Source organism: Panulirus ornatus, chromosome 52, assembly GCF_036320965.1.
Source record: "Panulirus ornatus isolate Po-2019 chromosome 52, ASM3632096v1, whole genome shotgun sequence".
NCBI lineage: Eukaryota > Metazoa > Arthropoda > Malacostraca > Decapoda > Palinuridae > Panulirus > Panulirus ornatus.
The window spans coordinates 17,606,189-17,626,780 of NC_092275.1; the positions used below are offsets into that span (position 1 = coordinate 17,606,189).

Below are 20,592 nucleotides of genomic sequence, written 5' to 3' on the forward strand. Positions count from 1 at the left end.
AGAATGATGGGGGGGAGACGATATATCCTTGGGGGCCCCCCCTACACTCAGGCTATTCATGACACGAGGGATGGTGAAGTATGGCTTGACATCTCTCCTACCGCCGCGCATTATTGAGGGTAAACCATCCCGTCCACCAGCGATGACCTGACGAAGTTGTGGCAAGAGGAGGAGGAGGAGGAGGTTGCTGGACGGTAGAGGAGGAACGTAGCCTGACAGCAACTGCAGTAGGAGGAACGTAGCCTGACCACAACTGCAGTAGGAGGAACGTAGCCTGACGACAACTGCAGTAGGAGGAACGTAGCCTGACAACAAGCACAGCAGGATGAACGTAGTCTGACTCCAAGCGCAGGAGGAGGCGTGCAACCTGACGATGATAAATGTTGCAAAGGTAATGCAACAGTAACGAAGTTGGAGCCGCCCGTGGAGCGCAAGGAAGTTGACTTCGACCATAACTCTAAGAGAAGAACCTCGTCCAGGAAGGACATGTGAAAGTTGTCCGACTGGAGAAAGAAGAACGCTGGATCATCGCCGAAGAGTTCGAAGTAAGAAGAGGAAAGAGTTCGAAGTCAAGAGATGAGCACTGCCTGATGGATGACGACCTACAGTATATATATATAGCGTCGACGAAGCTACACCAGTCACCATAACACCTCCTTTGTAGCTATGCCTTGTTAAGTCGTCTCTCAAAATCAAACCAACATTTGTTCCCTCGTCGCTGTGGCTCAGGCAGAAGCAGCGTTTTCCAGTGACAAGACTCGTTTCTCAGTCTTTATTTAACTTAAGGAATTCTAGATGAATTATTTTCTTTAATAATAATCCAAAAGTCACAAGTCGTCTGGGGGCACTCACCACCCAAAACACACAAAGGCGTTAACAGACAGCTCCCATAATTTAGAAGTCTAGACAGCAGAAAAATTTCAGAGGAATGTATTCGCATTTGAAGACCACTATGTTATGAGACGGTTCTCTACGTACTGCAAGCTTAAGAATGACTTTACCGACTTAGTCTTCAATCATCTAATCAATCTATGATCAGCAAAAGCAAATCTAGATCCTCTATCAAACTCATCTTTCGTCCGACTGGGAACATAAACTTTGAAAAAAAAAGTGGTTTCAGCGACACCAAAGAGATTTCCAGCCTCGGAGGCCGGCGACCTACCAAATAATGAAAGCAACCAGAATATTGACCGGGAATGCGCGAGTACAATGACCAGAACCAGACTATCCCAAATCCGACTAATTTCTCACCTCTAATATTCTTGACGCCTAAGGTTAAGGTTCGGGGTTAACAATTATATCCATCCTAGCACAGCCATAGTCTCTCAGGACACATATAAACAAATTCACCCACAGAAAAAAAGACATTCTATAAGTAATAACCAAAAGAAAATATAAATTCTATAAGTAATAACAAGAGAAAATATTCTTAGATTGCTCTTTAGTCCATTTCTTAAATTCAAAGTCGATAAGAAGGAAAAATTCTTAAAGTAATGACAATATATGATTTCAGGAAGATTTTAACCCCACCACTTCTTTTGTTTAGATCACTCAGGAGGAGAGGAGAAACAGGGAACATTTTAGAATCGTAAACTAAAGCAATTCGGGCAAGATGTAGGTTCTCCACTCGCTGATGACTACCAGTATTGGTCTTTACGGATTCCAAGGCCTCGTCCGTGTATGCAAATGAGGGCAAAGCATCACACAGAAGAACAAATAATTCGAAAAACATTCTAAGCCTTGCAATCAATATTTATAGCTCAAATCAACGAAGAGAAATATAGTCTAAGATGAAACGACCACGATTACATTTCCTTCAAGTTAACGAGCAGAAACATAATCTAAAATGGAACTACCATAATTACATTTTCTTCACTTGCGTCTTCACTAAAACCTCTCGTGCAATGACAATAACCCTGTGAGATTTATCCCTCATATCAATAACACCTCAGCTCCTCGGTACATTTAACCAGCACTACAGGGTAGCAAATCAAGACTTCGCATGATTCATATTTTCTTCCTTTTAAAAAAGAAGCAGCAGGAACAGCAAAATGTGGCACTCTCTTGCCTGCAGCTTCACTTTGCAAGATGAGATGCTGAGAAGCCATTGTCATCTTAAGAAACTCTTTGGCCAGCTTTGCCTTGCTCTGCTCACACACACACACACATTCTTGTACAGGCCGTGTTTAGGTCGAGAAGCTTATTTTCTGTCAGACATCTGCCCTAGTGGGAAAATGTCGTTATGTATCAGCCTGCCAAGTGGCAATATGGAGGGATGTAGCCTGACAACAATTGCAGTAGGAGGGACGCAGCCTGACAACAATTGCAGGAGGAGGGACGTAGCCTGACAAGAGATACAGTAGGAGGGACGTACCCTAACAAAAATTGCAGTAGGAGGGACGTAGTCTGACAACAATTGCAGGAGGAGGGACGTAGCCTGACAATAGATACAGTAGGAGGGACGTAGTCTGACAACAACTGCAGTAGGAGAGACGTAGCCTGACAACAACTGCAGGAGGAGGGACGTACCCTAACAACCATTGCAGAAGGAGGGACGTAGCCTGATAATAGATACAGTAGGAGGGACGTAGTCTGACAACAACTGCAGTAGGAGAGACGTAGTCTGACAACAACTGCAGGAGGAGGGACGTACCCTAACAACCATTGCAGAAGGAGGGACGTAGCCTGACAACAACTGCAGTAGGAGGGACGTAGCTTGACAAGAATTGCAGCAGAAGGAACGTAGTTTGACAATAACTGCAGTAGGAGGGATGTAGCTTGACAACTATTGCAGTAGAAGGAACGTAGTCTGACAACAACTGCAGTAGGAGGAGAGACATCGTCCTGCGAATTATTGGAAATCCCTTTATTACCCTATATTATCCATTTCACATTAAACTCAAAGGATATTAAAATCATAGCCAGAAAGTGATATGTAGCCACTATGGCGTTTTTAACTATGAATAAATGATTACTGTGGTTATTTCAGAATGCGGTCACGAACCCCAGGGGCCATATTTTTGGTTCTAAAACGAGCTGTTTATATACGAGGCCAAAGTTCGTAACAATGATTTTTATAGCTCTGTGGTTGGTTCCTGCTGGCTATAAAATACATGGGCAATAGAGTAGGCGGCTGGAGACGCCATTCGCACATCCCGTATGGTCTTGAGGGGGGGAAAAATCTGTGGTTCTCCGTTTCCTGTGATATTTCTGAAAAGGAAGTCTTCCCCCTTCCTCGTTCATCGTGGACTGAACGTAACAAGCAGTACTCGTTAAAGCTTTACCAGCAAAGACAATGTGACTGTTGCCTCACCACTGATGATCGAAGGATCCTATACATGCCATACAGAAAAAGGATATACATGGTCCTGGAATTACCTTGAAGATCCGAGTGTTTCCAGTCACTTCGAGCGATGGTTCCAAAATGACGTTGTCAGCCTTAACATTAGGACCCAAGCAGTCCATTGGTCTAAAACCGAGAGATCGAACCAACGAACCAACCAACGAACCAGCCAACGAATCCTATGTAATGGTGCCTCTGAATAGCCAGTTATATAATGGCTATTAAAGAGTACGAGAACCATAGCCATCCATTCTTTGTCTAACACCCTACAATGTTAGGTTAGTGGCTTGGGCATTGGTCTTCTGTGATGCCTCCTTGATCATGGAAAAAGCGACAGAGAACACCTGAGTGTTGGTGTACTGGGTGTTCCATGCAAAAAGGCACAGTTGAGACCGAAAACCAAGCATGGTAAATACCTGTTGAAATGACCGTTCTTACTGCTCTAAATACCATACACACACACACACACACACACACACACACACACGAGACCACTTGGTCCAAACCATAAACTTAGAAAAAAATAACATCCACACAAATATAACAAACCCTGGCACACTGTGAGGCATACAATAACTTCCTTCTGTGAACTGGTACGCTTGTTTCCACTCTATAACCCTACATGCCTGCCAGAGTTCCGCCGTAGACGAAGACAAAAACACACTACGAAAAATAGAGGAAAAAAATAAAACAGGCCAAGTTATTGAGATTATCTCACCATTACCTTTCGGTGATGGAAACAGAGTCCCACAAAGGAAGACCCGGATGCCAGTGATGGAAGCAAATGTCTTATTGGGACCAGTCCCATAACTCTACGAAACGCGGCTGGGTAGTTTGTGTCCCTTGTATATATATATAACAAAAGAGAAATACGTCTTCTTATCTTTCCACTGCTGGGGATAAGGCTGATCTAAAGATACAACACTGGTTTATTTCTTATAAAACCAATCATGGTTGTCGAAATGGTGGGGTAGGACTCACGTGAAACTTACAAACGAACATATTCTTGTAGAGGGGTGGTGTAGAAAACGGAATGACAGCCATCCTGGCTCAAGGCCAGCCATAAAAAAAAAGGAGTGGGATCCCGTGTCTGCCAGACGCGAACTCGTGGACAGACGTACGAAAGCATCCACAGCCATCCATCCACAAATACACGAGAGAATTATACAAATATGAATAAGCTCCACAACAAAGCAGAACGCACGTATACACAGATATATTCATGAGCGTACATAAAACTGCAAACACGGATACATAAATCTAGCATGAATGTAAATGGGCCAATGCAATCATATTACGATTCAATAATGCTATCGTACCATCAGTACTGATTAATACAAATGATTGCTAGATGCCTGGACAGTATTCTTAGTTCTTTTTTATATATATATATTTTTTCTTTTTCTTTCATACTTTTCGCCATTTCCCGCGTGAGCGAGGTAGCATTAAGAACAGAGGACTGGGCCCCCGAGGGAACATCCTCACCTGGCCCCCTTCTCTGTTCCCTGTTATGAAAAATAAAAGAAAATAAAAAAAACGTATATATATATATATATATATATATATATATATATATATATATATATATATATATATATATATAAATATATATATATATATATATACACGTTATATCTATTTTCCATATAGTGAAACTGCTGGGTGGTAGTATAGGCAGCTAAAGCCGATTGACACACGAGTTAGAGCCTAACTTTACCTGTTGAGAGAGTCGGCATATCATTTACATATCATTAATACGATTACAATTCAGTCTTAGAATTTATTGTTTTTTTTTTTTGTCTCTCTTTCTTTCTCGCTTTTCTGGATCTTTTCCCCGATATTTAGGCTACTGAGGCATGGTAGCTAGAGGCAAAGTTCGTTTCTCTCGAATTTTAGGATAAGGTGTGAGGATGACGTGACGCAAGGACACCAACTTACCATCAAGGCCAACACAAAAACAAGGCCCCTCCCATACCAGCAAGGACACCACCCACATCAACAAGTACACCACCAAGCTAACAAGGACACCACCACATCAACAAGTACACCACCAAGCAAACAAGGACATCACCACATCAACAAGTACACCACCAAGCAAACAAGGACACCACCACATCAACAAGTACACCACCAAGCAAACAAGGACACCACCACATCAACAAGTACACCACCAAGCAAACAAGGACACCACCACACCAACAAGTACACCACCAAGCAAACAAGGACACCACCACATCAACAAGTACACCACCAAGCTAACAAGGACACCACCACACCAACAAGTACATCACCATACTGACAATAACCACAGAGACCCCACCAGACCAACAGAAGCTTCAGAAATCTCACAGAGACTCCACCAGACGAAGAGGCACACATCTACCCTACACTCCATAATCATATGAGGTTCTGATAAAGGCTACCTCTGTGTACATCAAGGCACGTGCAAACTTGCACTCCAGCTTCATTCCTAAAACCCAAGCTTATGTTATCCAGCTACTGCAAGGCTACACCAACACTTTCCTCTCTCTCTCTCTCTCTCTCTCTCTCTCTCTCTCTCTCTCTCTCTCTCTTTGTAGTAATTCGGTCTTGCCAACAAGAGACACAAATATCACTTGGGCTCTGAAGGTGTCTTTTCCCGGTTCCTCAAACACTGATATGACGTATACCAAACGCTGGAGTTAATTTCTCCACGTCCTTTAATCATTTGAGACTTCATGAAAACCGCTCATGCAATCACGTAACTCGCTGGGATCTTTGTGATTTGGAATGCAGGTAACTGCGCGTGTGCTTTTCGTAATGCAGGTAACTGCATATGATGCAGCGTGGAAGGAATTTTCAGCACAGTAGACATACAGTCGTGTGTACTACAGATCACTTATGTAAATCAAAGGACCATTTTTTGGGGGGGACTTTTTTAGCATTTCTAGATATATGAAACGGAGGATACAGCAATAATAGTGAAATATATATACAATGATTTCACGAACGTTTAGAGATGCACTTCCAAATGGAAATGATAAAGCGACGTATGTGGAGGTGAAAATATATATACATTATAACGCAATCAAGATGAGCGCCTCCAAAAAGCGGACTCCTGATGGTAATATGAACGTAAGCTGACACAAGTGGACCCGTTGTTGACTTTTACGAAGTATACTTCAAAAGGTACATTGCGCGCGCGAAGGGTACAACAGCCTATATCAGTGACGGGTTTAACGATCGTAGTCCCTCGTTTTCTGAAAGTTGGGAAAGAGGAGCAGCACTTCGACGCGTTGTTCACCTATACCACCCTCCCTTGTAGTGTACTTCCCCAACGAGATTTATAGAAAATAGAATTTACAGATATGAAATGATAGACCTGTATGGTCTTAACATGGGTCGGACATAGGGTAATCCTCGGTAATATCTGAAGTCATTCGCAAGTATATGGGACACACACACACACACACACACACACACTCCTGTGAGAGCATATAGAAGACTTGAGGAGTCCTAAAGTCCTGTCCAAGCAGTACACCCGAGCCATTCCTCCCACTTCCGTTCTCTCCTGGCCAACACACACAAGACTCAGGTCTTCCCCGTCACCCTGGACAGCAGAGAACAAGTCCAAGACTCGTCTAGTTTTTAAAAGCTCATCACGGTATTTTTTTCCCCCTCCCCAAAAGCCTTTCCAGTCAGCAACTTTCTTCATTCTCGCAATTCTGGAGATTATCCTCTGACGCTCTGCCAATTATTAAGCAGCAAAGTTTTACGCACACAAAATGTATCCGGCGCAAAGGAGGCCTTACCTAATGGCAGAAAAGGTTTTGCACGTCCGCTAGAAATATGATCTTTTTTTTACCCCCAACTCTCCAAAGGGTTTCCAGTCAGCTTTCCAGACGAATTTTGTCGCTGTGTTATATGAAGGTGAGGGACACCTGCCAATCTCTCTCTCTCTCTCTCTATCTCTCTCTCTCTCTCTCTCTCTATATATATATATATATATATATATATATATATATATATATATAGACTTCCGTGGTGTAGCGGTTAGGGTTCCTTACCGTGACGCATTCAAGGGCCACCCAGGGGTCGAGCGCATAGGTTCGAATCCTGGTTGAGGCAGGGGGGTCCACAGTCAACTCAGCTGTTCATCCACCTTTCGGGTTTGATCGACAAAATACGTACCTGGCTCAGATTAAGATATCTATATACGTTAATGGGACGGTATTGATTAAGGGGCCTCAGCTGCCCTTGCAATCTTGAGTTAACATAAAAAAAATATATACATATCCCCTTTCCTCCAGTTTTCTGTGATATCAAAGACTGCAAAAAAAAAGAAAAAAAAAAGTAGGAGACTTTAAATCCTTCGTCTCTCCAAGAGCCTGACGGTCACTGTAATATTCTCTCTGGCCCTCGTTGCCTGGGTACACGGCTCTTTCTCTTCCTCGTTCATTCTTATGAAAGGATAAGTCTAGCCTCGTCTGATGAACAGGTGGGAAGACACGTATACCTACCTACCTACCTACCTGCCTACCTCCCCACACAGCACACCACACCACCCCCATCCCCAGAGCGGGGAAGAAGAAGAGACAGTGCCAATCCACACTGTCCATTCTGGAGGCAGGAGACAGTGATATGTTTCAGTTAGAATGGAGGCAGTACTTTAGTCTCAAGGTTTGTCAAGTCGGTGAGAGGGAAGTGTCGTCAGTCTGTCTATGCTGGAGTGAGGACAGTGGCGAGCCACAGTGAGCGAGGGAAGTGTTAGCGTTCAAGTCGCCACTGTAACTTGGCTCATCCAGAGGTAATGGTGAGTCTGCACGTAAATGCCACTGCCTGTGAAGCTTCACCATTCATCGGCGACAACTTTGAGAGTAATTATAATCACTCGTGATTATTACTTTCGTGGCAATAAATACGTTTCTTATGCAATGAATATATATACAACTAACTAATTCTTCTTCGTATAAATTCAGGTCGGTTGGGCTTATATAAGAACACACTCCTCTCTCTCTCTCTTGCACACACACAACACACACACGCCCAGCCCGCCCTGGTTCGAATCCTGGTTGTGGCAGTCGGTCCACAACCAATCCCAGCTCCTCATACTCATCCCGGGGCTGGTCGATATTTGGGTACTTGGCTTAAGCTGGTGTGTGTGTGTGTGTGTGTACAAATAAGAGCAATGACATGGTGTATATATAGGGTTAAGAGACGAGGCAATACGAATCAAAGACTCTCTCCCCTTAGCACAAACGTAAGAATAACAAACTCCTAAAGAGAATATCAAAGAAGACAAACTTTCTGTCTGCTAACAAATATCAAAACTGCATTACGGTGCATTGATGAAAATATTCAGCAAATAGTTGCTTTCCTACAGTAGGCCAAACCTAGAATATGTTTCTCAAGTTTGGTCATAACACTTAAACACAAAGAACTAATGGAGAAGGTCTAAAAGAGCGCAAGAAGGATGATAATACCAGAATTTAGAGAACCGAGTCACCGGGAAAAGTCTGAGGCTTTAAATTAGTTCAGTGGATGAGAAAAGAGTAAGGGGTGACCCAATCAAACCTTTTTTGATTTTATGGTTTCATAACGAACACAGTGAAGCAGTTCGTCAAAAGATGCAAAGACAACACATACTTTTAAAATCCAAGAGAAGTGGACGAATGGAATAGACCGATTGACGAAATGGAAAACGTGAACAGAAAACGGAAGTTTTAGAAGTCTTCTGGTAGTATGTCAAAGAGTTGGGGCTCCTTTGGAATGAGTCCATTGGACTGAGAAGTTCCTTCAGAGAGACTATACTCCCTTCCGACTGTTGAAGTCGACATACTTTCGCGTTCTAATTCCAAGCAGGCAGAGTCCGGCAACACCTCTATAATAACATATGGGGATCCTGCACCTTCAAGAGAACTGGACACCTTTGTCACACAAACTCCTCAGTAACACTCCTCTCGTTCTTTAAGCCTGACAACAGTACAGCCTCGTCGATACTTCGAATTCCGATAACAATTATCCATACCTTGCCTTACCTCTTCGTTCTATGGATTCCCTTCTATCGGCTAGGAAACCAGCCACGTCCATCAGACAAGTCAAAAAGTGTGTTGTTGTATGTATGTATGTGAGGGAGGAATACGGGTGAATAATTGAGAGAAGTTACATCTTTGGCAAAAGGGAATCTTGTGCTTTGAATCAGTGTTTGCAAGGTGAGTGGTGTGCAAGAAAACAGAGAAAGTGTAACTCGTACATTCCTCGGGAATGTGGTTTCCGACTGTGTTCTCACTGGAACAAATCAATTCATATAAAGCTGTCAGGGGAAACTAAGAAAGGTCTGGGGGGGGCCTCCGGTCTGTGGTGCTTGGGTGTGGTTAAGGGGCTTCTGGAACTCCAGGACTACTCTACACTCATTAAGAAGGACGGGATGAACTTCTTTGAAGCGAGAATTTCTTTGACGAGACTATATTGTGTCGTCAACCGTTGATGATACAGCCTCTCGGGGTAATCTCGAGCAGGTTCAGTCAAGTGTCAAACATTCAGACACACACACACACACACATATATATATATATATATATATATATATATATATATATATATATATATATATATATATATATATGTATATATATATATATATATATATATATATATATATATATATATATATATATATATATGTATATATATATATGTATATATATATATATATATATATATATATATATATATATATATATATATATATATATATATATATATGTATATATATATATATGTATATATATATATATATATATATATATATATATATATATATATATATATATATATATATATATATATATATATATATATATATATATATATATAATCTTCCCTTTCTCAAAACACACAATATTTTCCACACGAAAAAATCCATTCATCAGTCAGCCATGGCTTTCCATTTTCCCCTCCAGGCCTTTGAAGTTTTTCCTTGTAAAGGAAAAAGAAAAAAAAAGGAAAAAAACGCAATCCTTCAAACGTCTGCTGCCAGCGGATTATTTACATATCGAAAACCTTCATATTCGTAGTCGTTTCAGAAGCAGACGACTGTTCCCACTACGGGTTCGGTCTTCACGCTTCAGCATCATTTTCTACAGAATGGAAGCATATCATTTTCTTGTTTCATATCAATTGTGTTTAAACGTCATGGCTTCATTCTAAACCTACGCCCGCTCCCTCGCCAAAAAGAAACTGCTGCACCACTCCACACGAGACCCATTCTTACCAAAGGGGAGGAAATATATCAACTCTAAAACATTCTTGTGTCCCTAGGGAGACCTAGAGTTCCTCCCACTAGAACTAAATCACTTCACCACATTTCTCCCAGGTTGAATCTACTTCTATAAACCTCATCAGTACAGAGTGATATTACTGGAGTGATCACAGAATTTGCGGAATATAATAAATGACAGTATTAATACTAGTATTAATGATAAAATTAATAACAATAATAATAATAATAATAATAATAATAATAATAATAATAATAATGATAATAATAATAATAATAATAGTAATAATAAATGTACTGATAATGGTATTATATCTGTGTTTCTGTGTGTTCGTCTGTCTGTGGATAAAGTCGAATTTTGACCCTCCAGGGAAGAAGTCAAAGGTCAGTTGTTTCATTGCTATAGTGATGGTGACCTTAAAAACAGAAATCAGTTGAAGCTATCGAAAATAACAGTAGGTGAAGATACGGATGTAGTGAAGGGAATAAAAATGCTAGCTTAATCAAGATGAGGGTATTGTGGAAATGAGGGTGTAATTCAGAAGAGTACAGTGAAGACATGTGGACAGTACGAGTGAGTAGAGGTTGACCAAGAGGGCTTTTGTAGTCAAGTAGCAGTGAAGGTGTGGTGAAGATGAAGGCATAATGAAAAGCGTATGGTGAAAATGAAGGAGTGAAAATAATGGTTTTGTGAAGGTAAGAATCTAATGAAATTGTTTGTAGTGAACAGAGGCTTGGGTGAGTAATGGCAGAGGGCGAGAGTAAATCAAACTAGGGGAGAGGAAGATTGGAAAATGTGCTTAACTGTGTGGTTGAAGTGTGTTGCATGCAGGAAGTAAATGTGGATCTGTGAGAAAAGGAAGAGAGTGGTAGATCAAGGAAATCAAATCGCTAGTGAAAGAGAGAAGACAAGTGTATGGACAGTATCAGAAGGGAAGGTGTGTGTGCGATTGGGAGGAATACTAGAGGAAGAAGCAGGGGATGAAGAGAAAGGGAAGAGAGGTGAAAAAAGTAGGTAGGGAGAAGGGCGAGTCGTCCTTGGTGAAGATGAGTTTGCATCAAAGTCGTGTGTGTCGTCATAGCTGTTTAATCTGTTCATGGATTGGAGGTGAGGGAGGGAAAATATTAGGGTCTTGGCGCAAGGTGGAGTTCTACAGTATGCTGGTGGGGGGAAAGACATGGCTTTGGTGGAAGACTCCAGAAAGGAGTTCCAAAAGCTGGTGACAGACTCTTGCGAGAGAGTGTAATAGGTAAGAGCTGATGCTGTGGAACAAACGTTATGAGGTGATGAGGTGCAGCAATGGGTGAGACAGGACAGTCTGGATTTAGATGGGAAAAGACCTGGAGAAAATGTAGTGCTTTTCGTCCCTGGGAGTGGATGTGGCAGCGGATGAAACTGAAGTAAATCATAGTATGTAAGAAAGGGGCTATGGTTCTTGGTGCATTAAGAGCTACTGGAAGGAGGAGTCAGTGTTTGTAAAGGTAAAAATGGGTATGCTTAAAGGTACAGTAGTTCCGATAGCGTTGTATAGATGCGAGTCTTTCGTCTTAGATATAAAAGAAAGGAACGGGGAAGAGATGTTGGAAATGAGACGTCCGAGAGGCATAATATGGGGTGCTCATGTAAGGAATTAATGTCAGACAGAGAGATAGGGTAGTAACCGCAGTGTAAATCAAGAGGGCAAATCAGGCTTTGGTGAAAAGATCTGAGCACATGAGAGGATGAGGGAAGATAGACTTGGAGTGTCTGTGTGTCAAGGGTGGAGAGAGCAAGGGGAAGGAGGCAAGCGAAAAGGATATACAAGGTTGGAATGTAATGGAAAGAATGAACCCGAACATTGTGGTATACGGTGGGGGACGTGCTGTCATTGGACTGAATGGTGAAATAGCGTGGGGGCTTGGCTGTGGTTGGAACGCTCCACTTTTGTTACGCTGTACACGAAAGATGGAGATTTTTTTTGTACAAAGGAGGCGATTATAAATAACAATAATGATAATCATAACAATATGATAATCATTTTTCTCTTTTCATATTGGTTTCAAGTTTCTAGCTCGAGCGAAGTAGCACCAGGAACAGACGAAAAAACAGCCCCGTTTGCTCATAACAACTGTCTAACTCTCATGTATAAATAATGTACCGAAAACAGAGCCACCTATCCTCATTTCGCCCTGACCACTTGATACGTCCTGGTTAAGCCCATTTACAGCACGTAGCTCCTTGTATACCACATTACTCCAATTCACTCTAACGTGTCCACGCCTCACACCCTCCTGCACGTTCAAGCCGCAACCCTTTAGAACATCTTTCATTCCATCTTCCATCTCCAATTCGGTATCCCCATTTACCTCGTCCCCTCCACTTCTGACGAGCATTCTCTCTCAATCAGTCTCATCTCACTTATCCTCTTCCTGTATCCAAACCATGAATGGAGAAAGCATATGCTAGGGTTGACAGAGATGCCTTGTTTAAGGTCTTAAGAATATACGGTGATGAAGGAAAGCTGCTAGAAAGAGAAATTTTCATCCAGGGTGTAAGGTATATGTACAAGCAGGAGGAGGGTAAGGTGAATTGTCCCAAAAAGAAGGTTATTCTGCGGCATGGATGTGTGATGTCACCATGGTTGTTGTGGATGAGGCGGTGAGGGAGGTAAATGCGACAGTCTTGGAGAGAGGGGCGAGTATGCAGTCTATAGGTGATGGAAGGGGCTGGGAAGTAAGTCAGTTGTTGTTTGCTGATGATATAGCACTGGTGGTAGAGTCAAGCAAGAAACTAAAAAAGCTGGTGACTGAGTTTGGATGTCTATGAAAGGAGGAAGTTGAGAGTAAATGTGAATTTCTTGGTTTTCTAAATCTATTAACAACGTGATTTCTGACAATTTTCGCACCTCGTGAAACCATTTTAACCTCTCTTTTATAATAGTAACTATCTCTTTGAAGGATAAATATCAAAGGCGCACCACTCATTCAAACCAGCCTCGAATCAGTCCCTATTATTATTTAACGTTATTTTGTGGGTATTAACTGCCAGACCATTTACAGATATCGCCTCTCACAATCGCACGCTGGGGGGGGATAGAAGAGGCTGAGGGTGATGGTCAAAGGTTATCGTACGCTTTTAGAAATAGATGTCCATTCACACCATGACGCCAAAGCTGTTCATCAACATTTCTTGCGTAGTTGATATTTCTTTTTTATATAAGGGGAAAAAGTGGCAGAACAACGTAATCTTCGAACGTTTACAAAAACGCTGAATATCTGTGAGCATCCTTGAAGCTGCCTATAACCTTTATCTACTCATTTCGACCTAGAGATGTAGTTTTCTATTCTATTAGCATTTATTACGTTCTGATTACATTTGAGAGCCGTTCCAATGTAGACATATCAATGTAGGTGTATACGGATCCTCTCTGTAAATCATTTACATTAAACACACCGATAAATGACTACCCTTCTCAACGACGTGAGAAAGAGATGATCAACTACCTTATAGATGATGTTGAGAATGGGTTTCCGAATACAATTCTCTTTGTAGTTCCTATAGACAAAAGAGATTCCATGACAGAATCCCCTCTTTTCAAATCCTATTTCCCACTTTTATATTCCCTACGGATAGTGACAGTCATGGAGATAGGTGGTGTTAGGAAATCACAACATGATTGTTACGTTACTACGCTTCACTTTATAGAGGTCTCATATTTCCCATACGCTTCACTCTACGAATATCTGATGCCCATTCCACTTTGAGAACACCTACCAGCACACGATGAAGGAAATCTCGGGCATTCCAGCACAACTAAACAACTGAGGATCTGTTTAGTAAAGAATAAAAGGATATTACAGTATGAGAATAAGCAAAGAAGACTAACAAGAAGAAAGAATAAGAAAAAAAGGGGAGAAAAGGTGCGTCTAGACATTGAAGGGATACCTAATGCCTATTCAAGACCTGTCCAGCGAGGAACAGAAAGAAACGATTGCATAAGAATGGGAAAAGAATAATAACAAAGAAAGAAAGAAGGGAAAGAAAAAAAAACGTATCCTGGCGTTGAAGGGAAATAAAATCCCTATCAAAAATCTGTTTGGTCAGAAACGAGAATAAATATCAGAGTGAGCAAAGAATAATAACAGAAAGGGAGAAGGAGATATATATATATATATATATATATATATATATATATATATATATATATATATATAGAGAGAGAGAGAGAGAGAGAGAGAGAGAGAGAGAGATAGGTGTTAACGAGAAATCTAAAACCTACTGACTGTCGTGTCGTGTGCTACCGGACACCCACGACACAAGGCCTCCATGTAGAGCAGCTGACGATTGGACAATACAGCCAAATGGTACGACTCTCACACCACCACCACCCACCACCAGCACCCAGGTCTAGCATTTGGCGGTCACATAGCCTGTCAAAACGCCGCTCAACACTCCAGCTGAGATGCGTGACGACTGAATCATGTCATAAACAAATATACAATAAATAATGACAAGCAACGAGCATCCATCTGAACTGGCCCCATACACTCAGACGACACACACACACACACACACACACACACAGACACACACACATATTCAATCTTTGCCAGTAAAGATACGCAAGACAATGACCAGTCAATTACAAGAACCCATGTCAAGTTTCGACCAGTAGTATCCTTTAAATACATGTATATATAATACCCAATTCCTCTAAAGCAATAACCACCACGTCAATTTCCTTATGCTGTTGAATACTCTACAAGACCAAGTAGAAATATGAGGTAGGCATGCCTTATGTATCCTCCTCACGGGAACCAATTTCTCGTCGTGTTTTCTGTCTTGTACGTCGTGAGTAGATGTAAATATGGTGATGTTATTTCCGCGTTCTAAAGCGTATGTAAATCACTATGTGGCCACATAGTCTCTCCTTTTGTCTATTCTTATGATTACTTTTTCTTTGAGCATAAGAAACCATATTATCATTATTAATATGATTAATATTGATAACATTATTACTATCATATGCAACATGAGGGCCCTTGATAAACAGCTCCTGCTACTTCGAGTCTGTGATCTACGCGGGAGCAGGGTAAGGTGGGCTCCTTTGGAAAGGAAAGGAACTCGACGACACTATTGGATACCTAAGAAAACTATACCATTATCAACATGGTTATTATATAACCCCGAGGACCACCCTATCTCCATGGTCACCTTGCAGCTTCAAGGCTGCGCTGCATTCATTAGCAGGGTAAGGAAGGACTCCTTTGGAGTGAGAAGTTCTTGGACGAAATTGTATACACCGATGATACAACCTTATGGAATGTAACTCCTCACTTGCCTGGTAACTACAAGCAGGGGAAAACTGGTAACTCCCCGGAAACTATACATATGTGTTTATGTATGTATGTGTGTGTGTGTGTGTGTGTGTGTGTGTGTGTGTGTGTGTGTGTGTGTGTGTGTGTGTGTGTCACTGGATTCTACCTGCAAGAGGTAACATCGCGAGCATCATCGTCAAGAGACAGACGGAGAGGAACACACCCTTGTCAAAGGCCTTCTCACTCGAAGAGAATCCACCATTTCCCTGCTCCTGAGTGGAGCGCAGGTTTGAAGTTGCGGGAGCTATATCAAAAGTCCTGGTTTTTTTTTATAATATTATGGTTGATAAAATCAATTAACTGATTAACCCCATGACCATTTCAACGGGGCCCCCGCAGCTTCAAGACTGCGGCGCAATCAGTAGCAGGGAAATGATGGACTCCTTTGGAATGAGAAGTTCACCCAAGAGATTGGATTCTTTTGAAGCCAAATCACGATGATACAGCTTCATCAAAGCTGACTATTCACTCAAGCAGTCGGAGTTCAGTAATACACACACACACACACACACACACATATATATATATATATATATATATATATATATATATATATATATATATATATATATATATATATATGCAAAAAGTACACAAGTGTGGAACGTACATAGGACGCTGGCAAAACCACAAGGAAACATGAAAATAGTGTTTGGTATAGTGAAGACTCTAATGTAATATTTGTCCAACTCAAAGACTTTGGGTCATCAAATTGACTGGAGCAGTGTTGAGGTTATCACATACAATAACTCAATTCTGGATATAAAATATTATAGGATCGTCTCTTACCTTATATGGATTAAAAAGATATATTTACACAAAGTTATCTAATTTATACAAATCAGATAACTTTAGAAGTGTAAAAAATTGTACATTTGTTCCCAAGAACATAGGTTAACCTGAGCTTGTAACTTGAAAGAGGTTGAGGTCATCGAGAGTGACCTGTGCCCTAATCCCTTCACCTGTTTCTCAATCATTCGCCGGCCCCGCCCAGTAACGGCTGGTGTGGTATATTCCGGTTCTCTCTATCTATACTCAGTCCTGACCATGTAATTATACGAAAGCGCTCGACGCTTCCTGTGGGTTTTACTCGATATATATATATATATATATATATATATATATATATATATATATATATATATATATATATATATATATATATATGAATTCTCCTGAGTCCACGGTGAGATGAAACACAGTAAGTTCCCAAGTGCACTTTCGTGTAATCATCACACGCGTCAATTAGTATTTTCAGGAAAAGGTTAAGGGGGAGAAATATCCTAGCCTGGTGTAGCAGCAGCTGTGGCGGTGGTGGTGGTGGTGGCAACTTTTAACTAAGACTCATCATCGCAGACTTTTCCCCTCCCAGCTGGCGAGACTTTTATCGTGGACGGCTTTAGCTGACAGCGGCCTGGAGGAGGGAAGATTGCTGGGCAGATAAGCGCAAAGCTTAGGGATATTACGGCTCGCTTTTTTTTTTCCCCTCTCCTCCTCTCTCATATTATTCCACTGCTGAGAGACTGCAGTTGTCCATTTCGGATGATTTCGCTCTGAAAGCTTTTATGAAAGAAACAGCAGCAGTACAGAGAAAAAAAGAAACAAAAAATGGGACGAAGAGACAGATAAACAACAACAAAAAATGGGACGAAGAAACAGACAGAAAAACAACAACAAAAAATGGGAAGAAGGAACAGAAAAACAACAACAAAAAATGGGAAGAAGAAACAAACAAAAACAACAAAAAATGGGACGAAGGAACAAACAGAAAAACAACCACAAAAAATGGGACGAAGAAACAGAGATACAGCAACAAAAAATGGAAGGTAAAAGTACGAAAAGCAAAATGTAAATTGATACCTCAGCCAACAAGCAAAAAGAAAAAAAAATAAGGAATAGAAAAAACTCATGAAACAGAAAATTTAAGAGAAACAGACACATGAATCCTCATGTTACACAAGCCAGGGTGAACAGTCAGCACAACAGGGGAGAATATGAAAAAAAAAAAAAAATGGAAATAAAAAGGAAAAAGAAAACAGAATACCAAAAAGAAAACGGGAAAAATGGGTCTGAAATTTCACCTTATTCCTTTTTCGAGCTGAATTCTAACGAAACTATCATAGAGCATCGTCTCTAACGACACCAAGTGTCAGTACAGTAGACATGACCTCTATGTATACTATTCGTTCTGTCCGTAACTACTTAATTACCGAAGAGTAACGTGACGAACACATATGTAGTTTCGATGGTTCTGTCAAGTCATTTCACACATTGTAAGCACATACTGTCTTGGAGGACTCAATAAAATTTAGGAAGAGTGGAAGAAGTTTCTCACAGACGAAATAGTTAGCCAGCCATTTCACCCTTACGGTGCTTTTAGTCTGGTGAACTGTATCACTATCTTGCCCGAGAGAGACGAAAGAATCACCAGGGTACAAGTCCTTGAAAAGGAAGTGCTTGTATCGCCTTAATAATCTTACTAAAGGTAGAAAATAACATAGACCGTTTGAAGAACTAAGAGATATGCAAGCTTACCTATACCTGCTCGTGAATTCAACTGAAGTGGAGAACTGTAGAAAACATTACTGGGCTTTTTTATCATGTCACATTTATCACATCACATATTCCCAGTGGAGAACTGTACGTGGCTTGATGTAATTTGTCTTTTATTTCCTTGAACTACCTGAAATTATATTATATATATTTATTTTTTATGATTTTTTTCAAGATCAAACCGATGGTACATGTCACTATATCTTACCGGCATTTGTTATAATGATTATCTTAATGCAGTCAAAACACTTTCTTTTTCCTTTTCTAATTCATGGACGATGTGGAATGTCTTAACTGATTAAAGGCCATTTTTCCATACCTATCCAGTCAAAACATGGGTAATCCTCACCTATCATAAGAATACATCTCAAAAGACAACATAAACAGCATGATCTACAGACACACTCAATGGAATGAAGGCAGTTTACTTCGCGTGTAACTGACTAAAAGAATAGGCCAAGTCAGGCTGGTTGATCTGCTGCGGCAGCGCGCTACAGATCCTCCGGACTCAACCTCCTCAGCGAGACTGGCTGCTCGCGCAATGAAGTACCCTCACTCCCTCTGGTTCGCTCCGTCACGCGCACGCAAACGCCTGTCGAAGCGCGCACGCAGCCGACCCTTCTCCCAGAGTTCAGATATGCCCCGGTGTACTCAAGGAGCTAATGGACGTACGAGGAAGTTTGTTGCTGTGTGTTGGGTTGGAGGGGTTGTAATCTTTGACGTTCTATACAGCCCTTCTCCTCTCCTGCCCCACCTCTCTCTCTCTCTCTCTCTCTCTCTCTCTCTCTCTCTCTCTCTCTCTCTCTCTCTCTCTGCATTCTCAGGCACATAACGATGAGAAAGAAAGGAGAACAGATATACATATTAGCCATAGGTTGACACACATACACACACACAAACATACAAAGGAGAAGTCTCTTCGAAGAACTTTTAATTTCAAAGGAAGTCAATAGTACCTGTTAACGCAGTCCTGGGGTTATAACTAATCTATTTATCCATCTATCTATCTATCATTATGATTTGACGACCACACAAGTACGTGATGGTTGTAGGAAGGGGTACTCGCAATTGATATCTGAATACAACAGATGTCTGATGGAAGGTCCGGTGCTGTTTCACTACCTTGGCACATCTGAATGGCAATGGTTTGTTGTATAAACACCATCAATTTGCTCTTAAAGGATTTAACTCTGACACAATTAAAAGAAGTATATTCAGCAACATATACTTTAAAAGAAAGCTAATGGAATATATATATATATATATATATATATATATATATATATATGTATATATATATATATTTCGGACCTAAGTTATGACCATTTTTACGTGTGTATTGCCAAAGATTTATCACCAGTCGAGTTCAGTCTGGAAGGAAAAGTTGGTAAAGTAATGAGCTGAAAAAAAATGGAAAGTTCGTGAAATAGTGAAATATACCTGAGGTTGGCTAATCCTGGTACATTTAGCCGGAGGAGAAAATCAGACACATTCGTTCATTACTCCTGAATATCACTGTTAAAAACTCTTAGTCTTCACATATGCTGTTAATTTGCAATGTCGAGCTAATTTGTCCCGAGGTTCGAAGTGAGTGGGCGAGGAGCGCACCCAACCCCTTACATACTAAATAAACAAAAGTGGAGTGCGTTAACAGGCCATCCAGCAGGGTGAGGTATGAACCAAGCACGTAAAAATCTTTTACTGCTTATATTATACGAGACACCTGCAGCGCGCCCTATAGCAGCCGGGTATTCTACCATTTAAGAGGCAAACTATGCGCTTGATTTAATTCATATCACTACATATGAGACACACACACACAGACACACACACATTCCGCTCGCATAAAATGCCCATGATTACAACTCTACAGCTCATATTCTCGTCCATTTTCAGCTCCCACTTCTTACATTAACTTGCTCCTGCCATGCGAGTTATTCTGGAGTGTACGGAACACACGATACACAGTGAGTGTTCGACTGGCAACCGTGGGGTTTGGCGGACTGTTGCGCAATGACTAGCAGGGTCTCATGTATATGATATGGGAGTGGGTAATCATCTGCATAAACGAAGGTTTAAG

At 41.0% G+C, this 20,592-nt stretch overlaps 1 protein-coding gene across 1 annotated transcript in view; it reads right to left on the reverse strand.

Moving 5' to 3' along the window:
• LOC139765123 (carboxylesterase 4A-like) overlaps nt 1-19,040 on the reverse strand; it is a 107,311-nt gene extending 88,271 nt beyond the window's left edge. Inside the window, 2 exon segments of the mRNA XM_071692313.1 lie at nt 18,495-18,642; nt 18,914-19,040. The gene's annotated coding sequence lies outside the window, so the exon portion shown is untranslated.
• Nucleotides 19,041-20,592: the final 1,552 nt, after the last annotated feature.